At 41.6% G+C, this 17303-nt stretch overlaps 1 protein-coding gene across 2 annotated transcripts in view; it reads left to right on the forward strand.

Moving 5' to 3' along the window:
* Positions 1-17303, forward strand: part of LOC126992348 (uncharacterized) — a 44758-nt gene that overhangs the window by 20212 nt on the left and 7243 nt on the right. The window lies entirely within an intron of this gene.

A 17303-nucleotide genomic window follows, 5' to 3' on the forward strand; every position in this document is an offset into this window, starting at 1 on the left:
AACAGCCTGAGACTTCCTGAAGTGTCCCTGTCTTTCCCACAGTTTTCGCGCCAACGGCCGAGGCTGGCACGTACATGGCAGACCATCCGAGCAGCGCGTTGCGCAAACTCCCTCGCCCTATTATTTTAGCTTACTATGGTGATAATTCCATAATATATTCCAACAATGCTACCCTGAAATCTATTTCATAATACATAATATGATTACTTTGTGGTTTGCCAGCATTTACGGACAACAATAGAGAAAAATTCAAATTCAAATTAAAATAATTTATTGATGTAAAGAAAATAAATACATCAGAGAGAGAGAGAGAGAGAGAGAGAGAGAGAGAGAGAGAGAGAGATGAATACTCAATTTAATCTCCGTGTTTCAGTGACTGCATGGTGCATTGCCTGGCGGCCGGGTAGACTATTTGATTTAGCGGGCAGCTCAAAATTTTGTAGCCTATATATATGTATGAAGGTTGCGAATATATGGATTATCATTAGTAGGCTACAGATGAAATATAACAACTAAAATTAATCAAGGTGGATGTATAATGTTCTGGACTGACCTTATTTTTACTATTTTATTTTAAATTTAATGTTAACAAAGTATATAATTAACGCCCAGAATGCATTTTAGTAATATCATTATCATGAATTCAAGTACCAGATTTGTACGTGTATAAATTTACTAAAGAAATCATGATTTCTTTTCCAGTTATTCACGTGAATCTGGTAACTTTCAGTTATCATGTGGAAAAGACGTGGAAATTTAGTGAATACTTGCGTACTCAAGATTTCTGCAGAAATCCATAGATAATCCACATCGAATTCACGTGCCGTGCCCATTGGAAACAGAACCCCGCTTCCACTTCGGCGGGCTCAGAAGAAACACAATCCGCCTGGTTTAACGTGGTTTATTTCCTTTGTCACGAAGTTCCCACACTGTTCACCGCAGGGTCCAGCCACTTGTTGACCGTCGAAACCCTCTACTAAGGTCCACAAGCCCAAACACCGCCAATGCCAGGCACTTTCTCCAAGGGGGTCCGTGCGCGCACGCTACTGAGCCTCAGGTCCCGACCGAGGATTCGAATCCAACTGGCAACTGCTCTCAGTGCTCTGCCTGCCGGCATTTAAGACCCTCGTGCGCCGCCCCAATCTGAGCCTTCCCAACTCGGTGACGTCCACTTCCTGGCAGGAACCTCATCTGTGGCAACAAATAACAATATTTACCGACATACAAGGGTGTAGGTTATCTCATCTATCACGTTTACCGACATACAAGGGAATTTTGCGAGTTTATATCTCATTTATCACATTTACCGACATACAAAGGGGGTGTAGGTTATCCTCATTTATCACATTTACCGACGCCTTACAAGGAGTGAAAGGTTATCTCATTTTATCACATATATACGAACATAGAAAAGGGGTGCAAGATTATCTCATTTTATCCACATTTACCGAAAACTGAAAAATTGCAGGATATCTCATACATCACATTGTGAAAATAGAAAAAGGTGCAGGTTATCTCATTTATACACATTTTACCAAACATACCAGGAATTTGTCCTGAGGTGTGGGCTATCTCATTTATCACATTTACTACCGACTTATTTAAAGAATGAGTTCTCTCATTTATCCACATTTACCAAACATGTACAAAAATTGAACAAGGTTATCTCATTTTATCATATGAAAACATACAAAGGGGTGAGGTTATCTCATTATCATATACTGACATGAAAAGGTGCAGAGTTATCTCATTTATCACATTTACCGAAATAGAAGGAAGTTGCAAGTTATCTCATTTACCACATTTACACACTACCCGACTTAGAAAAGGGTGCAGGTTATCTCATTTATCCCACATTTACCGACATTTAAGGAGAGAGCAGGTTATCTCATTTATCACATTTACCAACATACCACATTTACTGACATACAAAGGTCTTGCAGGAAGAAACATTCTTATTTCAATGCAATTTTCAAAATTCAAAACATACGTCAACATTTACTTTTAAAAAGATAAAAAAACTCAGGTGGGCCATATCGCGATAGGCAGTCGACAAAGACACGGTACCATGTCGCAATTCATCCACTCTTTGTTTGTAAACAAATCCCGCGCATGCACAGATTGGATGGGATAATCTTAGGATGTGGATGGCAGATGACACCACACCGGGTGAACACGTAGCAATGGGTTTAAGTTGGATAAGTTCAGGTTCAGCAGAGACATGAAGAGGTGGTTTACCAACAGTGGTGGATGAGTGGAACAGAAGTAGAAGCCATGTGGTGAGCGCATAACACGATAGATACATTCAAGAAGAGGTTAGATTAGTTCTTGGATGGGAGGGTATGGGGCGTTAGTTTGGTGCCGTGGTCTGGGCGGAATGTTTTTCTGCCTCCGAGACCTCCTTCCTCCTCCTCCTCCTCTTGTTGCGGGGAGCCGACAGTGGGTGGGGGGGTCGAGGGAAGGAAAGCCCTCCCCGGTTAAAAAGGTGGGGAGAGAGGGTCAGAGGCAGGGCAAGCCCCCGCACAACAGGTCTTGTTGCTTTCCCGAAAAGTGCAACGCTGCCGCCATTAGAGGTGGTAACACTGCAGCAGAAAATGCATAACTGACAACTGGGGCAGGCCACTCAGTTACTGGGTGAGCAGAACCCAGAACTATAGAACAGGAGAGGGGCCTCTATGGGAGACCGTGGGCAGGTGTTGGTGTATGTCAGTTGCAACAGATGGCGCAGGAGCAGCTTGTTTACATTCAGACGCCTCCCCCACCAGACACCAACCCCAACCCTAGAACTGATCAGCAGTGTTGCTACATGGGATCAAGCAGCAAATGTTGCTACTTTTTCTTCAGTCTGGTTCCTTCCATTTAAATAAAAAAAATAAAGGTAGATAAATATTAAAATGAACAGTAGACTATATATACTGTATATATTTACTAGGTAGATATAGCCTGACTGCATGTCATAGTAATGCTATTATTGTTATATTATTATACCACAATTATATTACTTTCTCTGTATGTGTGGTTAGATGTGTTTTATGTGTTTAACCTTTCTGTATATATACTGGAATGAACAAAGGAATTGTAGCCTACTGCCGTTCTTTAAAACTATGTGATCATGTTTTCTTCAAACTCATTGTTTTAGCACGCACGCTGACTTCCATCAGTAATGATTACATTGAGTCATTGGTTTGTAGGGGAAAGAGTGGGTGAATATAATTATCTCGGTCTAACTATACTGTTTATTATACCGCTATTCGCAGCAATATCTTTCTCTGCTCTGATTGCAACGCTGCCTCGTTCAAAATCATAACACCGCCGCGGCCGCCTACGTTTTACCAGCCGGAGCCTCAAATCATGTCCCTTTGTGGTGATAAAGAGGACACAGCCTGGTGTGAAGCTACATTTATTACGGAAGGATGCAGCCGGGAGTAAGTGATATATATAAATAATGATAATGTGGAAATTCTAATCATTTTCACGCTGACAGTTGTTCTGAACTTGCTAACTGCATGCCTCCTCCCCCGCGGCAAGAGGCCGAATGGCCCTACACACGGCAGCTCCAGATTCCTCCCATTACCACCTGTCAGCCTCGTCCACGTAGCTATCCAGTCTACTCTTAAAACAAGCTGTCGTCCTGCACTCACTATGTGATTGGAATCTATTCCATTCCCCCACCACCCTATTATTAAAACAATGCCTGCCCATTTCCCTCCTAAATCTATACTTTTATAATTTAAGTCAATTACTGCATGTTCTATCTTGACAAACATATTATGCAAAAGTTAATAAGCATATATCCACTCTTTCATCCCTTACACTGATAAACTGGAACAGCCTTCCATTGTCCGCATTTCCTCCTGCCTATAATTTGACCTTCAAGAAGAGTGTATCAAGACTCTACTTTTGTCTGTTTGGGAGTGGTGAGGTGAGTAGTGGGGCTTTTTTTTCTAGTACGCTTTGTTGCTCTTGAGCTGTCTCCTTTGTTTAAAGAAAATAGTAGTTAAATAAATGGAAGTTGGCCGCCAATGCTTCCAACACATTTTGGTGCCATATCTACAAGTGGCTGGTGACTGTAAGCATCTCAGCAACCTGCATGCATCTATGCCATTCCTATCATGGTGCATGGAGCAAGCTTCACATAACACTCAGACAGAGACAGTTTAATTATGGTTACATATCAGACTCAGTTTATTGCTCAGTCTATTAGGTGCAGTGCTGTTAATATTGTTAGTGGTAGTATTAGTACAATTAATGTATTTATTTTAATTAATTTATCAATATTTATTTATTATATTCTTAGTGTTTGAAAATTTCAATACTAGCATTAAGATAAACAAAAATATCAGAAATATATTTATACTCATTAATTATTATTGCTTTTCTTATTATTACTTCCTTCAATGTCCTGGCACTTTGACATCTAGTGTTTTTCTGTCTAGCAGCCAAAATTGTGGTCTTTCTGAATGTGTATGTCCTAAGTCTTCATTGGTGTATCTAGCTATATAACAAAAATCTGCAGCTCTCTCTATGCTCACCCAGTTGTCCCCATACATCCTTTCAGTATCCAAAGAATTTCAATTTACATCTTGTAATCACTCAACTAATGCAGTGCAATCCTCATCTCTGTATTTTACCGTGTAGACATACTCTTTCCTTCCATGTTCCACTGTCGTATGTTATTCCACATCTAACACAACCACATCCCAACAGATCCGAACCGTCCGATATCATCCAAGAGAATGTGGCAGCTGAAGGGGAGAGGCCAAGAAAGAGGCCAAGGGTGAGACATTTAGCCACCCCCCCTGAAGTACATGGCAGCATTCAACCCTCTTGGTGAGCTGCAGGAATGTGCTTCCCATTGCAGTGCACCAGCTCCATGTACTGATTTTGGTATGAATACTTCATCTGGTGTTTGTTGATTGTTGTGATATTAATCTAATTATGACTTCACAAAATAGACTGTGCAAGTCACTTAACACATGCCCTGCTCAACATCACTTTTAAGTTGTAGAATTCCTTCATATGGATGCTGATTTATGTATCCTGAAATGATTGGATATTGATTGTCTTAACTTTTTTTTTTGTCCATGATCACTGAACCATGTTACGGTATGTCTTTGGGTGTAGATCCAGGAAATGAGTTTTTGGGAGGACATCAGACTTTTTGCGGGTGGAAGGAGCATTAGCGTTACCGATTAGCCATTCTAGGCAGTCCTGGTCTTGAAAAACTGGTGAAGTGACCTAAATCAATGGGTATAACAGCCTGGACTTTGTGCCAAAGCATTGTTTTAGCCGCAGCGCGCTTTTGAGCTAGTTTTCCTGTATCACTCAGGAACATTGGGGGGGCCTGGGCCCCCCTTTGGATCCACCAATGTAGCTATGTCTTATAATATATCTATCCTTTACAGTCTGATGGTGCATCCTTCTAGGTTGTCAAGTTTTAGTAGCTACTCATGAGAAGTATTCCTTATAATGATCATTGATTTCCAGATGGTTTGCACTAAAAAAAGTGTCATGTAACCTGCCACAAATAATAATCAGCTGTAGTCAACCCTTGCTTTAAAGAACCAATATGGAGGAAGGGGGTGATGTTATATCCAAAAATCTTTTACATCTGAAGTATCCAACCTTTTTGTGTATAATAAACTTTGTTTGTTACATGAACTTAAAAGTTCACAATTTCCATACATGATTCTTTTTTCCTTGTATTTGATGATTAATCCTGACATGTATTTCCATTATCAGTAGGTAATATATAGTAACAAGACAATAATACACATTATAACAATGTATATATTATAGCCCAATGAGTGCACAAGATCATTTACCTCATCAGTGACGCCAAGTCCGGGAGTCCTTCCCTAAATTCTTTGCCCAAATTTGTGACACCAAGTATAATAACTTGTTTTAGTGACCATTTGCATCCATTTTTCACTTTGATTAAAAAATTGCCTCTCAACAGGTGTGAACTTGATGGGGTTGGAGGAAACTTGACTCGGCCATCAAGCTCACCACAATATAGTAAGGAACCTCTTGTTCTCAGTGATAATTTATCCTCTTTAGTTACTATTCCGTGTTGCTTTAATCACAACTAATGTGTTGGAAACATTACAGCTTAATAACATACTTCACATCTCTGCATACAAATTGAGTTCAATATTCAACTGTTACACCAGTAGGCTTCATATCTCAAAAAACAAAGTATGTAAAAAGGTTGAAATTTTGAATGATATATTTAAACTCTTTATTATGTTTCTATGGGTGTAGTACCGTTATGATTAGTCGAGTGATCAGCATATGGGTCTTATGTTTTTGGTAGCATAGGTTCAAATTTTGCCATAGGCTGGCATTTGATAGTAACAGTAGTGTCCACAGATACCTACCTGTTTCTTGTTTATCCTGTTCCATTTTAAACCATGACTGGCCAATCTTTGAAGAGGTAGCATAACCTTGAAGTGCCACTAACAAACCTTTGTCCATTCTTCTGATGTGATCCTTTTTTTTTTTTTTTTTTTTTACACCTGCCTATAGCGCCGGTAGGTTTTCTTCAGGCGCCTGGCGGTCGGCCCAGGCCCGTCATGATGCAGGCTTTTTTTTTATAGTGGTGCCATTTAGTATTGGCTCATGCTGCCGCCCAGAACTCATTCTTGATTCACTTGGATGGTTTAGCAGGGCTTAGGTATGACTAACATTGCAGAAACAGGGAATTTTTATATTTTTAGTGTGACAACACATTGACAAATGTTTTAGTATGGACTGAACATCAAAGATATATATGGTATAAATGATATATGGGGTAGGCGGTGGCCGAAATGGTAGCGTACTGGGCTCACATTCACCGCGTGATTGACGACGCGGGTTCGAATCCCCACGCTACCACTCGGATTTTTCAGTCACCGCCGAGTGGCTTAAAACTACCCACATGCTGTCCTGAAGACCACCCATCAACCCGGACTCTAGAGGAAGCCGTCCAAGCGAATCAAGAACGAGTTCCGGGGGGCAGCATGAGCCAATGCAAGATGGCGCCACTATAAACACTCGCCTGCGCCAGAACGGGCTGGGCCGACCATCAGGCCCCACCTGGGAGAAGCCTTGGGCCGACCATCAGGCCTCACCAGGAAGATGCCTACCGGCGCAACAGGCAACGACGAAAAAAAAAAAAAAAAAAAAAAGGGTGCTTGTAGATCTTGATATTATATCTGTCAAGAGATATGGGTTACAAGAGAGGAGGTTTGCTCTGGCCTTATACTATCAAAGTCCAAATGCTAATAGATTTATAAGCACAGTATTTCACTTGTCTTCAGTTTCAACACTTCACTCATGACTCAGGGGTATTTCAGTACATGTTGGCTGGAGCAAACAGACTCTGACAGCCCTGCAGCAAAGAGCACAGGCTTTGTCAAAAGAAGAGAAACTTCGTGGGATTTGCCATTATTTAGTATTACTCTTGTTACGCCAAGAATTTTTTTCCATATACTTTGCCAAATATTGCAAATTATGCACCATTGTTGGGCTTGCTTGTTATAAATCATATCTTGTTCAATTAACAAGCTTTGGGTGTCTGCCACTTTCCAGTTGTAATGCAAGGAATCATTTATCTTCCCTGCTAGATATCACACGTAATGCACCATTGTTGGTTTTGCCTGTTATAAATCAGATCTTGTTCAGTTAACAAGCTTTAGGTGTCTGCCACTTTCCAATTGTAATGCAAGGAATCCACTGCCAGATATCGCATGTAATGCACCATTGTTGGTTTTGCCTATTATAAATCAGATCTTGTTCAGTTCACAAGCTTTGAATATCTGCCATTGTTTATTTCAGGTGTAATGCTTGGAAGCATTTGTTCTCTTCCCTACCCAACAGTATGCAATGCTTTATTGTGGATTTTGCCTGTTATGTTTAATCTTGTTCAGGTAGCAAGCTTTTGGTGTCTGTCTTACCTAATATGTCCTGCAGTGACACTTGGCTTGGTTTCATAATGTGAAGTACAGCATGTAATTTCATCACACTTAAGTGTCTATCATCACATGTCTGGCATCATTAATGTGGCTTCCAGGAGTAATCTTGTTTGTATTACAGCTTGCAAATTTTTTTCTGCTTTATATGATATACATAATCACATAGGTATGATTTACAAAATGTAATGGCAGTTGATATTCTTGACTAATGCCTCATAAACCTTGTGAAAAATAATGCTTTGGGGGGGGGGGCGCAGAGAGTGGTTTGTTTGGTTGGCCAGTTCAAGGAGTTTCATATCAAATGATTTTATTACATCCAACTTTAATGTGTGCTAAAAACATATATTTTATTACATCCAACTTTAATGTGTGCATAAAACATATATTTTATTACATCCAACTTTAATGTGTGCTTCCTGCAATAAATGCTACATGTTTACTGATGTAGCCTATGAAATACATATCACTCTCTGCCCTGTAATTTGGTGTGTCACATACTGCAGCATAACTTTCCTGATATTTTCTTACTCTATGAGTTGCCTTATTTTGTCTCATTTGCTTTTATCATATGTGCCTCCGCTGCATAGTTGTGTCTACTGAGCTTAATATCTTCATGACCCTGACACCAAGGTCAGAGCTTGTGAGATCATACCGTGTCCTACATCCCATTTTCACCTCCAGGCTCGCCTGTCTCCCAGGACCACCAAGTTATTGCATTCCATTTAAGACAACTCATGTGTTACCTTCTTGATGTCCTCCATCATGTATTTCAGCATGTTTTATGATGCTTTGCTCTTATATTGATGTGCCTTGCAACATTTTTATACAGTTTTCATTGTATATAACGCACCATTGTTGGTTTTGCTTGTTATAAATCGGGTCATGTTCAGTTAACAGGCTTTGAGTGTCTCCCATTGTTTATTTCAGTTGTAATGCTTAGAAGCTTTTGTTCTCTGCCTTGTCAAACAGTATGCAATGCTTGCCATTATCTGGCACTTGTACAGTTAGTATGATATTTTTACTCAGCTAAGAGCATTTTGCAAAAGGTAAAGGTAAGGCTGGGGGCATACGCTGTAGCAGCACGTGGCCTCGGTGCTCATCTCTGTAACATTAGCCCATGAGCCTGTGGTGTTAGGGAACCCATTACCCTGGGACACAGGACCAGTGTGACATCCGGGTTACCACAGTTGCAAAGGCCTTATAGTAATTTAGCATGCATAGAATGTTGTATACTTTGCTTGTATTTAAAAGCACTGGATATGTTTGCTACACACACACACACAAATATATATATATATATATATATATATATATATATATATATATATATATATATATATATATATATATATATATATATATATATGTATATATGTATATATATATGTATATATATATGTATATATATATATATATATATATATATTATATATTATATATATATATATATATAAATATATATATATATATATATATATATATATATATATATATATATATATATATATATAAATGCTTTCAACATCATACTTTTCCTAAAAAAACAAATTGATATAGTGTAGATAATACCTAATAAAACATAAGAACAAATATATTTTTCTTTACCCCATTAGTAAATCATTTTACAATGAAAAAAAATAAGTGAAGGCTGGATAGGGTGCGGTGGCAGGTACCTCAAAAATAGTTAAGCTACCCCTGAAAAGTGACGTTTTTGGTGGGCTGCAATAGATGGCGCTACTTCCGCACTCCCGAGGAATTACTACATACCTCTATCTCTTCGTATATAGTCTCTTTGGCGGAAGCCCACTACTGCAGCCCACAGCACGCTGTCATGGCGTCGTGTGACAAGTCTCGCCAAGCAAATAAAGCGACTGCGCGTCTCGTTCACGATGCCTTACCAGGATTAAATAAATTAACGATCAATAATTATCGCTTAATTTTATAAATAAAGACGCTTATTGAAGTAACTATTTAGCAACGTGTATAAAAATAATTGTAAGAAGTCCACAGTCACTTGTTGCCATGACAACGTTGACCACTTTCTTTTCTGTGATCGGTGATCGGAAGTTAGTTTGTGAAGTTCCGATCTCCACAGTCCGATTACCTTTTACAAAGATGATCCAATCTTTGCATTCCGATCGCCAGTTGCTGTTCCGATCAGATCGGAAGATCGGACGATCGGACTGATGATCGGAAATGCCCAGCTCTGGTAAATTTGCAGACGACACAAAGATTGGAAACTCGGTTCACACTGACGAAGACAGGCAAAGCAGAAGTTCGATTACGAAATGCGCGGCGTTAAACTCAAAAGCGTTCAATGCGTTAAGGACTTGGGGGGTCAAAATCGCGTCAAACCTCAAATTCTCACAGCAATGCATCGATGCAGCAAATAAAGCGAACAGAATGTTGAGCTTCATTAAACTAAACTCTTTATTCAAGAATAAAGATGTAATACTTCCACTCTACAATAGTTTAGTCAGACCCCACTTGGAATATGCGGCACAGTTTTGGTCTCCCCACCATGCAAAGGACATTGTTAAATTAGAAGGTGTTCAGCATCGGGCAACAAAAATGATCCCTTCCTTGCGCAACAAATCTTACGAAGAAAGGCTTTCACCCTTAACATGTTCTCTCTTGAGAAACGTCGCCTCCGAGGAAAACTGATCGAATGTTTTAAAATACTTAATGGTTTCGCGAATGTAGACAGATCAACATTGTTTATGATCGATGACACTTTACGTACGAGGAACAATGGCGTAAAACTCAAATGTAGACAAGTAAATTCAGACCACCAAATTTTTTTTCACCAACGATGTAGTGCGAGAATGGAATAAGCTCCCACCATCAGTGGTCCAGTGTAACACGATTGACTCCTGCAAAAACAAGCTCGACCGTCACTTCCTTCAACTTTATATCAACTTGAGTTGAAATGCAACGTTTTGGAGCCTTCTGATTAATGTAGAATCACAGGTTTAAGGACTGACCACCTAGTCTGGACCATGGGGTCTGTGTGGTCTGATTTTCTATGTAAATCTATATAAATCTCTCTCTCTCTCTCTCTCTCTCTCTCTCTCTCTCTCTCTCTCTCTCTCTCTTACACAATTAGGCTACAACTCTGTGGTGTGTAAGATGGGAGGAGAGGGGCTAACTGAGGAGGGGAATCCTGCCAGCCGTACTCCAGTGCTGTGGTTGGATCGTCAGACAGAGGTGGCACAGTGGTATGTGTTAGAAACAGTTTAGCGAACCAGATTCATTCTATTGATGTCAGCATTGGTGACCAAGTATAGCTGCAATGTAAGCAGGATGTTGTCATGGGTTTTTGTTATGTTCTGCCAAATGACTCCCCACGTTATTCCCACGCTTCTTTTGCAGCTATTAATGATAAATTACTCTCGACTCAGAGCAGTAACGGTTTCCTTCTGCTGGGTGATATGAACTGCAGGTTCGGGGGTTTGGTGAGACACCTTAATTCCTGCTCGCATTCGATCCGCCAACCTGTGTGACTTTATTTCCATTCCTGACATGTCTTACCCTTTTTTGCCTGGTGAAACTACTGTGACAAATAATAATGCTGAGGTAGTATTTACCTTTTGCAGTGAAAATAATCTTGTGGTTATTAATAATCTGAGGACCAATGACAAACACTTTCTTGGCAATAAGACATACAAGAAACGGACCAACTGGATTTCGGAACTTGACACTTGTATTGCCTCTGTTAGCTTTCTGAAGTATGTAAGTGATTTTAGAGTCTTACACATAGCTGGGCGTTATCGCGATAAGTTATCGCGATACTTTATCGCTGATAACAAAATCGGATTATCGACCATCCGCTACTTATTTAAATATATATCGGTATCTTCGTTACTTTTGTAACCAAACTAGCGATAATCGCTACTTTTTTTCCGCCTCTCAGAAAAAAAACGTTGTCTCCTTACTGCGCATGCGTGGCCCGGTGTTGTATGAAAAAACTTCGCGGTATGAAATATCTTCGGTGATGAGATTTCATACTTAGGTCATGAAAATTAAAACACTAGGTTATTATTTTTTATGCTACTCAAAAATCAATATATCATAGAGAAAAATCATTTAACTTTGCCCCAAAAATGATTATTCACTGCCTCAAATTTGATATTCCATATTCGTTTGTGAGCATGTCATGGTATTGAAGGCACCCGGTGTTGTGTTATTTGGTGTCCCATCGTCAAAAGCTGGCGCTTTTGTGTACAAACACTGGTCTCTCGTGAACTGCGCATGTTCAGACCATTAAGTGTAGCCCTGTACAGTCTCACAATGCTTTTTTTAACACATTAAGAGTTGCTGGAAAGCCGAATCAAACATACAGTACCACCATCCTCGCTGTTTCTAGATTGACGTACACTCTGTACATATAAATACAACTCGTACAGAGTGTCGTCCTAGAAACAGCGAGGATGGTATTACTAATGTCTGATTCAGCCTTCCAACAACTCTTAATTACAATTTAAAAGCTTTGTGAGACTGTACAGAATCTACTGCTGGTCTGAGCATGCACCGTTCACGAGAGACCAGTGTTTGTAAACAATTTTTGACGGTGGGGACGCCAAATAACACAACACCGGTTCAGGCATTTCTAGTATTAACGTCCATATGTACGTGTCAACGTGTGGTTTTAAGGTTTTGTAAGTTTCCTAAAATACATATAATGAAAATTTGAATTCATCAGTGTAGTTCTATCTGAAATATCAATATAATATCGTTTTTGCCATTTTAATTTAAGGACTAGTGTTTATCTCTGTATTCATCCCATCTAGTGCTTGGGCAATGTTCTCGATCCGTCCCCACATTTTATTGTCTTATTGTCCAGGGGGAGGTACCGCCCCCTCCCTTGTTGTGCTTTCCTTCGTACCATTGTATCTTTTTAGTTTCATGGTGCTACCTACACATGTATTAATAGTTGTATAATCACACTCTGTCCTACCTGGGGGTTGGGATGGCATGTTCCTCCCTTCTCCCTTGTTGTTTACCTGCAACAATAAACTATCAATCAATCAATCAATCTATCGGACTTATCGCTAGCTAGTATCGGAATTGTGGATTTATATCGGGTATCGGTTATCGGTTATCTTTGTGTCTCTAGTTAACGAATATCGATTATCGCCGTTAAGGTTTTTCATTATCAGTTAACGGTTATCGGGAATAAGGTTTTCTGTTATCGTGCCCAGCTATGGTCATAAAACAACATAATCTTCCTTCAGACCATGCTCCGATTGCTTTAACTATGTCCCCCGTTGATACAGACTTGGATAATGTTCTGATGAGGGCAGAGTCTTCAGGGGTTTACTCAGCACTTTGCCGCTGCCCACCTAAATCTAAGCTTAATTAGTAAGAGACTTGTAACGTATTGTTGTGCTGGAAGCTTCCCCCGGGGTCTATGTGTCGTGCCCGGTTATTCGGGGCACTAAATGATGTTAAAATGGAAATTCAACTAATGGATATCTGGGGAAAAACAAGGGGGACTCACCCTGGGGGTAGTTTTGCTGCCACCACCCAGAAATCTACCGATGAACTATGTCACCGGTAGCTCACTGGGAACCTTAAAATATATGTATATAAAGGACTAATGATTTAATTTGGGATTAAAGTGACCCAGAGCGAGACTCTGATCCCTTGGGCAGGGGTAACGTGGTGAGCAGGGAGGACTCAGGGCAGTAAAGTGGTACTTTAACTACACAGCCCGCTGGACAAAACTCACGACAGGAGAAGAGATAAGTAATAAAGGCCTGTAAATAGGGGTTGGTACATTTATTCATGTGAGACTTAGTTTAGAAGGTATACATAGTCATAACTGACGACACGGTTTACAGTTAACTGCTAATTGAAGGCACGATTACAGAAACTGACAGAAGTGGGTGAATGGACACACGACTGGGTTCTAGTTTCTCCTCTCACAATGGTAATCAGTACATGGCTGAGAATTCTCTACGAGAAACCTTACCCTTTCGCGGGTGTACATCTATTGCAAAACCAGGTATATAAGATATATGGAAAAAAAACTCAGGGAGGGGGGACTTTACACTTCCGGGGAGGCCCGTACACAGCGAGAACAATTTACGTCGAAACGACAAAACATATACAGCCCCCTATTTTACTAACACTTCTTACCCTAGAGATAAACCACAGATTAATGGCCTAGATATCTATATACTTACAAAGTCCTTTCCGTAATAGGGGCATAAGACGGAAATTTTTAAGGGGGGGCTCGACTCCCCGTTCCTACTTCCCCCCGCCAGGCTCCAAGAACGCTGACGGGGGTTTCCCTCCTACAACCCTTGTCACGGAAAGAAGAGAAGTATTGAGATTAACAACTAAAGAAACACATTGGGAAAGAATCACGGGTTCGTGTAGGTATATATGGGGCGTGGGTGTGTAGGTGTGTGTGTGTGGCAGAGAGTGGGGGCGCCAGACCTGCGAGTACAACAGGGGGGTGAGTGGGCGAGTGAGTGAGAGGAGCGGGTGAAATGATACTTATTTCATTTACTGGGATCAGAAATGCATTTACAGGATAGTTAAGATACACGTTGGCAAAAGGGGAGACGGTAATTAACCCTGGGGACATGTAAGGGTAAAAAAATGGGGGGGGAAGGCAGGAGAGTCACGTGCTTACCTGCAGGTACAACAGGGAGTGAGGGCGAGTGAGTGAGGCCCGATTTTTTAATTTTTTTACAGAAGAGAGGGGGGAAGAGAAGAGAGGAAGTAGAGGAAGGGAAGTGAGAAGCAGAAAGAAGTGGGAGATAAAAAAAAGAAGGAGGGTTGGCCGCCCGGCATGGTCTGTAGTGAATGTTATGTGTCGATAGTGTTGTTTTGGTGATTTTTATTTTTGGTGCGTGGGTAGTGTGTTATATTTTGCGTTTTTTGTTGCTTTCATACGATGTCGTCTTATTCTGTTAATTTTGAAATGGGTGGTGTGTGGGTATATATGTGTTGGAGCTAGCTAGCTATGGTTATATGTGAGTTTGTTAATTTAGTATAGGTTAGTAGTAACACGGTTCTGGGTGCGGGTCGTTCTGGAGGCTCCGTAGAGTGCTTGGGAATGAGCGGTTGAATCTGTCGATGTTAGGGAGGTTGTTGGTTAGGTGTGTGTGTAGGGGAATGTTAAGGTGGGTGATTCTTTCCCAGATCTGGGCTGCTTGGAGGTGGAGTCGTATATTGATTGGGAGGGTGTTGGTGTTTATGTGAATTTGTTCATTTGTTAGTGTAGAGGGGTAGAACTGATTTGTAGCAAACCGGAGGGCTTTATTTTAGACTTTTTGTAGTTTGCTTATTTGAGTTTTACTGAGGGTGTGTGTTGGGACGGGAGGGTAGTCTAAACTGGGTAGAATAAGTGCTTTGACAAGATGAGGTTTAATTTTAGTGGGCATCAGCCTGAACCTGTTTAGTTTCCCTAATGTTTTCCGTGCGTGGCCACATCTCCTCTCAACGTGTGTCGCGTACCCAGTGCGGGTGATAGTGAGGCCAAGGAGTGTCCCCTGGTGTTGGGTGGCGATTGCCCTGGTATTCGTGTGTATATTTTCATGGAGCCTGGCGCCGAGGTTAAATATAGAGATTTTCGATTCATTTGTGTGGATGCGCCAGTCCTTTTCGTATACGGATTGAGTGTTGATTTGAGCTGCTATTTGGCGGCGAGCGATTTCGCGGGAGCGGCCTGCATGGATATCCGGATATGTGGGTGACGTCATCTGCGTACGAGAGGTTGATTCCTCTCCCCGCGGCTGGTGCGTCGTTTGTGAACAGGATGAATAAGGTTGGGGATAGCACACTGCCCTGAGGGACACCACAAAGCTGTCACCGAGGAAGGATTCCAACTTGATCCTTGCACTCCTGCCATCCAAGAAATTGCATAATAGCTTCTTCAGGATGACCGGGAGGCCAAGACCCAATATCTTGTATTTCAATCCTCGGTGCCAGACTTTGTCAAACGCCTTCGTGAGGTGAGGCCCGAGCAAGACGCTCTCAGGATTTTATACCCACCCTGGGGCGGCCCCGTAGCGTTGAAAAAGGAGCCAAGTAGCTGATTTATAATCTATTACGGTTTAATTCAAAATGAAGGGAAGACTAGGGTAGTTTATATATGGGTACGGTCTCTTAACGTGCAAGGTGACGAAATTACATGTGAAGCAGCGGAAAAAATCTATGCAAGGGTGGATGACTTTAACTGATAGGGCATTGACAAGCAAGGGCTGGCAACAATTCCGAAGTGCGTGCGCTGGTAGGGGGAAAGGGGAGGAAAGGGAGGGGCGACAGACGCTAAGTTCTGGCGGGAAAGTGACGTAATTATTGCACCACATTGTGTAATTGTAATCTGAGGGGGGGGTGGGGGGGATGTGTTATGTTACAGTTGTGATTAAGGATACCTACTTACAATTTCTTACATATCTATGATGGCCTTATAGTGACTTATAATTACTCATAAGTACTTCTATATGCTCACTTATAACTACTTGTAATCACTTATAATGACTTAACCTACGTCTTTTCCTTATACTTCTAAGTTTCTTCTCCTGCCTTCACATCCCGGCATTACACATGTTTGCTGGGTTACTGTGCAGGTAGGATATGGATTAATTTGCGGTTGGGGCGGTTGTGGATATACGTTTTGTGGGCGTGGATTGTGTGCAGGTGGCAGATGCTTTCAGATTACGGGGCGGGGCTGGCAGGATCTTTGGACCTCAGGTCAGGTAGGCTACGTGTGAAGTGAACTTTGAGGGGATGAAGATTAAGGAAAGGGGATTATATGACCTGATGCTTCGGTGTTAATTGAGGGGCAAGGCTACTTAGGTCATTAGTGGCAGCAAACTGATAAAGGCTGTAATTAGCCAGGTGTGTGTGCGTGTGTGTGTGTGTGTGTGTGTGTGTGTGTGTGTCCATCTCCACTTCTGGGTAGCGGTACCTTCCTCCTGCAGGGGGGACTGGGGCTGCTCCGTGGCCATCTCGGCTGCTGCAGGGGCTAATAACTCGAGCTCGTCGACCCGCAGTACGTACGTGCACGGAGGCGTCAGAGCGCTGGGTCATGATGATATGCGCGCTGGGAGGTCACTGGCCCAGCCCGGCAGCGTCCCGACAACCTTATGAGGTCGGTAGGCGTCTGCAGCACACGTGATCAGACCGTGGCTGAGCGGCGGAACTCCAGGTGCTAGCCCGAACCCTTCCCGATGCCAACCTGGATGGCACCAAGGTGTGCAGCGGTGGAAGCATTGAGGGATGATATGGGGTGGAGTACCTTTAGGGAAAGATTTAGGAAGGCTACCCTTAGATACAAAGTCAGATTGGAACGAATGGATGACACGAGACTGGCACGGAAGGTTTACTTGT

The sequence above is a fragment of the Eriocheir sinensis genome, chromosome 7 (assembly GCF_024679095.1).
Source record: "Eriocheir sinensis breed Jianghai 21 chromosome 7, ASM2467909v1, whole genome shotgun sequence".
Classification (NCBI taxonomy): domain Eukaryota; kingdom Metazoa; phylum Arthropoda; class Malacostraca; order Decapoda; family Varunidae; genus Eriocheir; species Eriocheir sinensis.